This window comes from Marmota marmota, unplaced genomic scaffold (genome assembly GCF_001458135.2).
Source record: "Marmota marmota marmota unplaced genomic scaffold, marMar, whole genome shotgun sequence".
Lineage (NCBI taxonomy): Eukaryota > Metazoa > Chordata > Mammalia > Rodentia > Sciuridae > Marmota > Marmota marmota.
In genome coordinates, this window is record NW_026000241.1 from 2,994,547 (window position 1) to 3,003,581 (window position 9,035).

General features: G+C 46.7%; 2 protein-coding genes across 3 annotated transcripts in view; one reads left to right on the top strand and one right to left on the bottom strand.

Moving 5' to 3' along the window:
* Ddx39a (DExD-box helicase 39A) overlaps positions 1-243 on the bottom strand; it is an 8,188-nt gene extending 7,945 nt beyond the window's left edge. Inside the window, exon 1 of the mRNA XM_015489149.2 lies at positions 87-243. The gene's annotated coding sequence lies outside the window, so the exon portion shown is untranslated. The remainder of the gene's footprint in view (positions 1-86) is intronic.
* Pkn1 (protein kinase N1) overlaps positions 1-9,035 on the top strand; it is a 39,317-nt gene that overhangs the window by 3,725 nt on the left and 26,557 nt on the right. For both annotated transcript variants that reach the window (XM_048795074.1, XM_048795075.1), the window contains exon 2: positions 7,216-7,224. The gene's annotated coding sequence lies outside the window, so the exon portion shown is untranslated. The remainder of the gene's footprint in view (positions 1-7,215; positions 7,225-9,035) is intronic.

Below are 9,035 nucleotides of genomic sequence, written 5' to 3' on the forward strand. Positions count from 1 at the left end.
CAACCCGCGGTATCTGCTCTCGCCCGTTTATCCACAGGTCCGACGTCCCCGCACCGCGGCCCCGCGCCCCCGGCGCCGCCGCCTACCTGGGTCTCCGTTCGCCTCCGCGTGCTACGAGGAGAGCCGCCTGACTCCGGTTACCCAGCACGCGCCGCGACACGAGCTGCGGCGCTTCCTGCCTCCTCAGTAAGACTGTGGTTCTGCTCACAGGACAGCTTGCTTTTCAGTCAAGAGAAGCGGAAGTGGTGATTGGATAATAAGGAAGGTGTCAGGAGGCTATTGGTGGAGAGGAGAAAAGAGGGCGTGCCTCAAGCCTCCGCTTCATTGGTCAATCTGAAAGTAGGCGCGCCAAAATGAGATCTACGCCGGGCGGCGCCCTGTCATGTGATCTGGGTTCACTCCTCCATGGGTGCCGCCATGTTTAGTACTGGCAACTGAAGGACAGATAATTAGCCCTTGACATGTGCCCCACCCTTTAGAATCGTGGCCTCCGTACTTGACGTTAAATCCTGTGCTCCCAGAGTTAGCATTGCTCTCCCGCGTGGGGGCCCTCCACCCTGGAGGCTCTGAAAGGACTCCAAGGAGGCTTGGAGGCTTCCAGTGACTATTCTTGTTTGTTCTTGAGTTTAACAGAACTAGAATCCTGCAATAGGTTTGTCTTTGGTGTCTGGCTTCTTTAGCTTTTTGTGTGTGTGCCAGGGATTGAACCCAGAGGCGCTTACACTGCCACATTCCCAGGCCTTTTTCTGTTTTTATTTAGAGTCAGGGATCGCCGACTTGCTGAAGCTGGCTTTGAACTCACAATCCTCCTACCTCAGCCTCCTCAGCCCCAGGGGAGGGCTGTGTTGTGGTGTGCGCCACCACACCTGCCTGGCTTAGCTTCTTTTGCTTAGCAAAATGTCCATATGAGCGCAAATTGCTGGGCATACCAGCAGTTTGTTTTGTTTTCTCTGGTGGAGTAGTATTTATTGTGTGGCTATATTACAATAGAGCCAATATACTTTTTTCCAATCCTCTGTTAATGATCAATTGGTTGTTATTCATTTTGTTTATTTGAACAACACAAAGCCTTGCGCTGCCAGGCAAGCATACTGACATTGAGCTGCACCCTGAGCCCCTGTTTTCCCTGCTGAGACAGCGTTTTGTTGTTGCCCAGGATAGCCCTGCACCTCTGAGCTCAAGCCATCCTTCTGCCTCAGCCTCCTCAGTATCTGGGAACATTAGGCAAGTTACCACCACATCTCATTTGGCCGGTGTTAATGAAGTTTGTACAAGTACCTTTGTGAACAGATTTTTCCGGAGTCAAATTCCTAGGAGTAGAAAGGTAGACCACATACCATTGTGTATGCAAGGTTTGGGTTTAGTAGATTTACCACCCCCCAATACTGGGGATTGAACTCAGCAATGGGGATTGAACCCGGGTTGATCTGCCACTAAACTACATCCCCATCCCTTTTTAAAAATTTTGAGACAGGGCTGGGGAAGCTGGAACAGGAGGATCTCACATTCAAAGCCAATCTCAGCAATTTAGCAAGAGCCTGTCTCAAATAAAAAGGACTGGTAATGTGCCTCAGTGTTTAAATGCCCTGGGTTCAATTCCCTGTTCACCTTCCACCACCACCAATACTGCATTAACACATTGTCTTTTCCTTTTGTTTTGTTTTTTATGTTACCGGGGATAGAACCCAGGGAAGCTTTATGACTGAGCTACATTCTCCAGTCCTATTTTAAATTTTTGAAACAGGGTCTTGCTAAATTGCTCACACTGGCGCCTGCAGCTTGCCATCTTCCTGAGTAGCTAGGATTTCTGGCATATGCCACCATGTCCAGCACACATGGTGCATTTTGAATTTTATGCCCTAAGCCAGTTTCTCACTTCACCCCTAGTCCTGGGCTTAGGTGCTAGCCCTTATCCTGAGAAATCTAAACCTATCAACAGATTCCATCAAACGTTTAATCACCATGTGGAGCAAGTGAGGGGATGGAATTAGCATATTTTTTGCCAGATACATGGCCTGAAACCTAGAGAGGATTAATCCCAGGCCCAATGTCACACAGTTGGCAGAGATCCAAGCCAGGCTGTGTCCCTTTCTTAGGCTGTACCCTCTGAAGGTGGAGACAGAGGCTGAGGCCAAGTAATTTGGCTGACGATTTTTGGTTTGGTTTGGTTTGGTTTTGGTGTGCTAGGGGGGTCAAACCCAGTGCCTCATGCAGGCTAGGCAAGCACTCTACCACTGAGCCACATCCACAAGGCCAAGTAACTTGGAAGCCTGGGGAAAATCAGTTCCCAGAGAGAGATGCCCCAGAGAAAGAGGTGGGAGGTGCACTTGGAGTAATTAGATCATCTGAAATGAGATTATAGAGGCTGAAGCTAGTTTAGTCCTGTTGAGAAGTCTAGGGAAACAGTGGCTCACCATCCATGCAGCCTGTGAGAAGGTTCTACAAAAAAAAAAAAAAAAAAAAAAAAAAAAAAAANAAGCCTCCAGCCATCCTATGACTAGGGGCTGCTATTATCATCCTTTTTTAACAGATGAACAAACTGAAATACAGAACAGTAACCTGCCTGAGCTGTCCATATTAGTGTGAGTTCCATAAGGCTCTCCTACCTTTATACGTTATTTCTCTGTTTTATTAATCAATAGAAAATCATATTACACTGTACTTTTTTAAAAAAATTTATTGCTGGGGATTGAACCCAGGGAAGTATTCGACCACTGAGGTACATCCCCAGCCCTTTTTATTTTTGAGACAGGGTCTTACTAGGTTGCCCAGGCTGGCCTCCAATTTATAATCCTCCTGCCTCAGCCTCCTAAGTTGCTGGGATGTATGGGCGTGGGCCACCACAATGGTATCCTGGGAAATGTTTTTTTTTTTTTGAGATAGATTCATTGGTACATTTAGTTCTGCTCTCAGCTTAATCCACTCCCGTTTCTTTCTCTGGCTCCTGCTGGTCCACACTTGGTTTGCAAAGAACTTTATCTTTGGGAAATACAGCCTCATTCTGTTTCTCCCTGATAAGAATGTATCACTGGTTCTCACCGTCCTCAGGGTCAAATTGAAACTCCCACCACACCATGGGCAGTGTCTGGAACTTGCCGCATCCACACTGAAGTTTATCAGCACTAAAAATTCCAGCTCAGCTGTATGATGTCTGGGTTGTATCCCCATTTATTCATTCAGCAGCTACTTTATTTATTATTTTATAGTGCTGGGGCTTGAACCCAGGGCCTTATGCATGCTATGCAAGCTGGCTGTCAGTGAGCTACACCTCAAGCCCTCAGCAACTGTTTATTGAGCATCTAGTATGTGTCAGACCCTGTTTTAGGAGGCAGGAACCCAGCAGAGAACAAGACAAATGTTCGCCCTTAGATTATTGACATCTTTTTGGGGGAGATATATAAGGAATGGTAAAGAAAATTTATTAAAATTCACATGAAAGAAAAATCAAGCCAAGTGAGGGTTGAAATTTGGAAAGGATGGGATGGGATTTATTATAGATGGGGGAGCAATCAGAGAAACCTTCTCTAAGGAGGCGACATTTGCACAAAGATGGAAATAAGCCGTGTACAGTGGTGCATGCCTGTCATGCCAGTGATCCTGGAGACTGAGGTAGGAGGACTGCTACATTCGAGGTCAGCCTTGCAACTTAGAGAGTCCCTGTCTTAAAATAAAAAACATAAAGGATTGGGGATGTATCTGAGTGCCCCTGGGCTCAATCCACAGTACCCAAAACAAATAAATAAATAAATTAAAAAGCCCAAATGCATTGCATCTGTGCTGAGCATATACAGAATTTTTTCTTGTTATGATTCCCTAAACAATACAGTATAACAACTATTTACAGAGCATTTACATTGCTTCGGGTATTATAAGTCATCTGGAGACCATTGAAAGTATATGGGAAGAGCAGGGCACTCAGGCCCACACCCATAATCCCAGTGACTCAGGAGGCTGATCGTAGAGGATCCTAAGTTTAATGCCTGCATGAGGAAATCAAGCCAGACCCTGTCTCAAAACTGAAAACAAAAGGGGCAAGGATATAGCTTAGTGGTAGAGCACCCCTGGGTTGCAAGTCCCCAGAACTGGGGGGGGAGGCGGAGTCCATGTGGCACCCTTTCCTAAAAGGGAGTTGAACTTGAACGGCCACGTGACTTGGTATTGGGAGGATCCTGAAACCACGTCACTTGGTATTGGGAGGATCCTGAAACCAATCACCCTTGAAATTTAAATTGCTAGAAAATTAAAAAAAGATCTAAGTAATGATACACACAACATTATGGATGAATCTCAAAGCCAACACATTCTCTATAAATATAATCAAAATCACTGGATCGTACACTTTTAGTTTTATTTACTTATTTAAATTTTTGTGGTATTGAGGGTTGAACTCAAGGATGCTTTCCTACATCCTACATCCTCGGCCCTATTTTTTTTTTTTTTTTTATTCTTTGAGACAGACAGTTTCACCAGTTTGCCTGGGCTGGCCTCAAATTTGGAATCCTCCTACTCACCTCTCGAGTCCCTGGGATAACAGGTGTGTGCCACTGCACCTGGCTCATGTTTTACTTTTATTATTAGTATTTTAATTTTGAGAGAGAGTCTTGCTAAATTTTCCAGACTGGCCTCAAATTTGTAATCCTGCCTCAGCCTGCAAGTTGCTGGGATTACAGGCACGCACCACCACACCCAGCAAGTCAAACACCTTTAAAAGCGTGAATTTTATGGTCTGTGAATTTAATCTCAATAAAGATAAAAAAATAAATTTAAAACATGTTGAGCAAAAAAAGCCAGTCACAAAAAAAGCACATGTGGATGATTCCAGGAAATACAAAGTTCAAGGAAAACTCAATCGATGGTAATAGAAATTATAGGAGGAATTTGCCTAGGCAGAGACACAAACTAAACTCCTCGTGGCAGACTGGACCAAGTGGTGACCATCCCGGTATAGACGTATACGAAAATTAGCTGGGGCTGTAGCTCAGTGATAGAGCACTTGCCTAGCATGTACCAGGCCCTGGATTCCATCCCAGCTGCAGAAAAAAAAAAAAAAATCATAGTGCCACACCCCCCACCCAAAGATCTGTTTATCTTACCATAGCTAAAATGTCCTTCAATCAAAATAATTAATAGTTTAAAACAAAAGAAATAACACATTATAAAGTCAAAGTACCCTGCTTCACCACCTGCCCTGCTACAGTAACAATACCCTAAATAAAAAATAATGCTACTGAATAATCATGGCCCTGTGTTCCAGAAGACTTAATTCATTCAAGCCTCCAGCCATCCTATGACTAGGGGCTGCTATTATCATCCTTTTTTAACAGATGAACAAACTGAAATACAGAACAGTAACCTGCCTGAGCTGTCCATATTAGTGTGAGTTCCATAAGGCTCTCCTACCTTTATACGTTATTTCTCTGTTTTATTAATCAATAGAAAATCATATTACACTGTACTTTTTTAAAAAAATTTATTGCTGGGGATTGAACCCAGGGAAGTATTCGACCACTGAGGTACATCCCCAGCCCTTTTTATTTTTGAGACAGGGTCTTACTAGGTTGCCCAGGCTGGCCTCCAATTTATAATCCTCCTGCCTCAGCCTCCTAAGTTGCTGGGATGTATGGGCGTGGGCCACCACAATGGTATCCTGGGAAATGTTTTTTTTTTTTTGAGATAGATTCATTGGTACATTTAGTTCTGCTCTCAGCTTAATCCACTCCCGTTTCTTTCTCTGGCTCCTGCTGGTCCACACTTGGTTTGCAAAGAACTTTATCTTTGGGAAATACAGCCTCATTCTGTTTCTCCCTGATAAGAATGTATCACTGGTTCTCACCGTCCTCAGGGTCAAATTGAAACTCCCACCACACCATGGGCAGTGTCTGGAACTTGCCGCATCCACACTGAAGTTTATCAGCACTAAAAATTCCAGCTCAGCTGTATGATGTCTGGGTTGTATCCCCATTTATTCATTCAGCAGCTACTTTATTTATTATTTTATAGTGCTGGGGCTTGAACCCAGGGCCTTATGCATGCTATGCAAGCTGGCTGTCAGTGAGCTACACCTCAAGCCCTCAGCAACTGTTTATTGAGCATCTAGTATGTGTCAGACCCTGTTTTAGGAGGCAGGAACCCAGCAGAGAACAAGACAAATGTTCGCCCTTAGATTATTGACATCTTTTTGGGGGAGATATATAAGGAATGGTAAAGAAAATTTATTAAAATTCACATGAAAGAAAAATCAAGCCAAGTGAGGGTTGAAATTTGGAAAGGATGGGATGGGATTTATTATAGATGGGGGAGCAATCAGAGAAACCTTCTCTAAGGAGGCGACATTTGCACAAAGATGGAAATAAGCCGTGTACAGTGGTGCATGCCTGTCATGCCAGTGATCCTGGAGACTGAGGTAGGAGGACTGCTACATTCGAGGTCAGCCTTGCAACTTAGACTGTATCACAGAAAAAAAGAAAAAAAAAGAAAGAAAGAAAGAAAAAAGAAACTGGGTCTCAATAAGTTGCCAAGGCTAACCTTGAACTTGCAATCCTCCTGCCTCAGCCTCCTGAATCCAAGCCTGGCACTGTCTTAAAATTAAAGTTAATAAATAAAAAGGGATGTAGCTTAATGGTAGAGGACCCCTGGCAGGGGACAGGCTCTGCACCTTTGAGGCATGTGCCACCAGAGTGGAATGATCATGGAGTTGGTGGGAGATGAGGATGGAGGACAGCCATCCCCAGAGTGTGCCTGGTTTTCCTGACTCTTCTCTGGGCCTTTGCCCCTCTTTAACCACCTGGCGATTTTCTAATTCATCCTTTGGAATTCAACTTCAGTGCCAGCCCTTCTGTGAAGCCCATGCTGGCTGCTCCCCCCATGGGGTGGCTGACAAAAACACCATGCAGGACAGGTAAGGGGTGAGAAGTTTTTTGTAAGACTGATGGGAAGCCAGGAGCAGGTTTTCCAGCAGGGACAGGTGGGAAATGGTGTCTTTTAGGGATTCCAGGGCCCCAGAGTGGATTGATGAGTAGCCAGAAAAGTTATGGGGACGTGCTGCTAGCTCAGATATTACAGTTAGTCCTTTGTCTGCCTTTTAGATCCCCATTGCAACTCTGTTTCCAGTGCCACCGAAGTCCCCAGCGGGCATTGATAAATGTTCACTGAGTAAATGAATGCGGAAGGTTGAAGAGAACATTTGGCTGATTTCCCCGGCTGCATCCAGGGAAGCAGCCTGGGACCTGGCAGGCGGGCGAGGGTTCGTCCCTGGGCAAGATGCTTTCTGCCAATCATCCTTGGCCTCCCTGGAAACCTCTCTACCTTGGGCTCCCCTTCTGTTAAATGGGTGGGAGAAAACTAGATGGAGATGCTATGTCCATCAGTGCAAGGACCATAAATATCCTGTGTTTTTTTTTGTGTGTGTGTTTTTGTTTTTTTTGTTTTGGGCAGTACTGGAGATTGAACCCAGGAGTACTTTACCACTGGGCTATATCCCCCACTCTTTTCTATGTTTTGTTTTGAGACAGGATCTCATTAAGTTGCTTAGAGCCTTGCTAAATTGCTAAGGCTGGCCTTGAACGTGTGGTCTTCTTGCCTCAGCCTCAGGAGTTCTGGGATTACAGGTATGCCTGGCAAATATCCTATCTTGATTATTAGAGTAAGAGGCTTCTCAGGGTTTTTGTTTTTATCTGCAAATAACTAGGAGCAAAATAACTAGCTTGAAGAGTTATTGAATTCATTCAACAAACATCTGAGGAACAGCTAGGAAGCCAATTGGCTGGAGGGAATGAAGAGGAGAGATGGGAGGAAGTAAGGGCATATTGTGCAGGGTCTTGTAGGCTGCGTTTTGTTGTGTTTCTGGTGAGTTGGGGGCCAGGTTCTATGCAGAAGAGAGATATACCCCAACTCAGGTGTCCACGGGATCCCTTGGGAGAACAGACTGTGGGGGATGAGGACGAGGCCTTGAGAAGAGGGAGAAGGCACCAGATGAGTGGTGTGGGGGCTGGACCTGGAGAGGGTGGCCGAAGGGTGGAAGTGAGCGGATTCTCTATCAACACGCTTCTGCTCCTCCTTTCTCTGTTAAAATCCTCCAAAGAGTTGCCCAGAAGCAAACAAGAGAAAACACCGCAGCCTGATCTCTGGGACGACAGACACCCGTAGAGCTGCGCCGCTGGTAACCAAGATACCTACAACCCTGCGTTCTGGCCGGTCCCGGGAGGGCGCCGAAGTGCGAGCACCGCCTCCAGGGAGCGCAACCCGCCAGGAGCCCCGGGCACCAAGGTTTGGCTTCTTCACGGGATTCCTGAGGGGGAGAGGGGGCCGGCGGCGGCCACAAACCAAGTTGCACTCCCCGGGGGACTCCAGCACCTTGGAGAAATTCTGCAGAAACCTCCACATTTCGCTCGGGTACTAATCTGCATTTACGGAAAAAGAGCCCGGTCCCCACTTCACAGCGGGGGGGCAGGAAACTGAAGCTCAGAAGCTCCCGAGGTCAACAGTGGCAGCCAGTCCGAGGCTGTGTTGCGATTCGAACCCCTTTGAATAATGGTGACAGTAGCTTTAAAAGTGACGACGGCCAACACTTACTGAGCACTTACTGTGTTCTCAGCACTTAGCATGCACTTGGCACTTAATTTTTACCAACACCCGAGAGGTGAGTAAACCCTTCCCATTTCACGCACGAAGCGTTCGGCTTTGGGGCTCCCTCGACATCGTTCGCTGAGATTCGAACTCAGACCCGCTCAGAGTTCGTCTGCAGGCAATAGGGAAACTTCCAAGCCACCGACCGGGGGACCGTGGGTTCAGGCGGTCTGAGCTTGCAATGCTGGGGGATAAATGGTCGTTTTTGCTTTTACAGTGGTCCCGGGAGCCCCAGAGGCCTCTGCACTGCCCGCTTTAACGAGGCCCATCCATCTCTTTGGGGTTCCCGCGCGCTTGGATGTGGGAACCCTGCGCAGAGCGCGGTCTCCGCGGGATCCGGAAGGAGGCAAGCAGGGGTGCAAGGAGGCGCTCTGGGCTGGAGGGAAGGGGACCCCGCAGCCCCAGGGGCC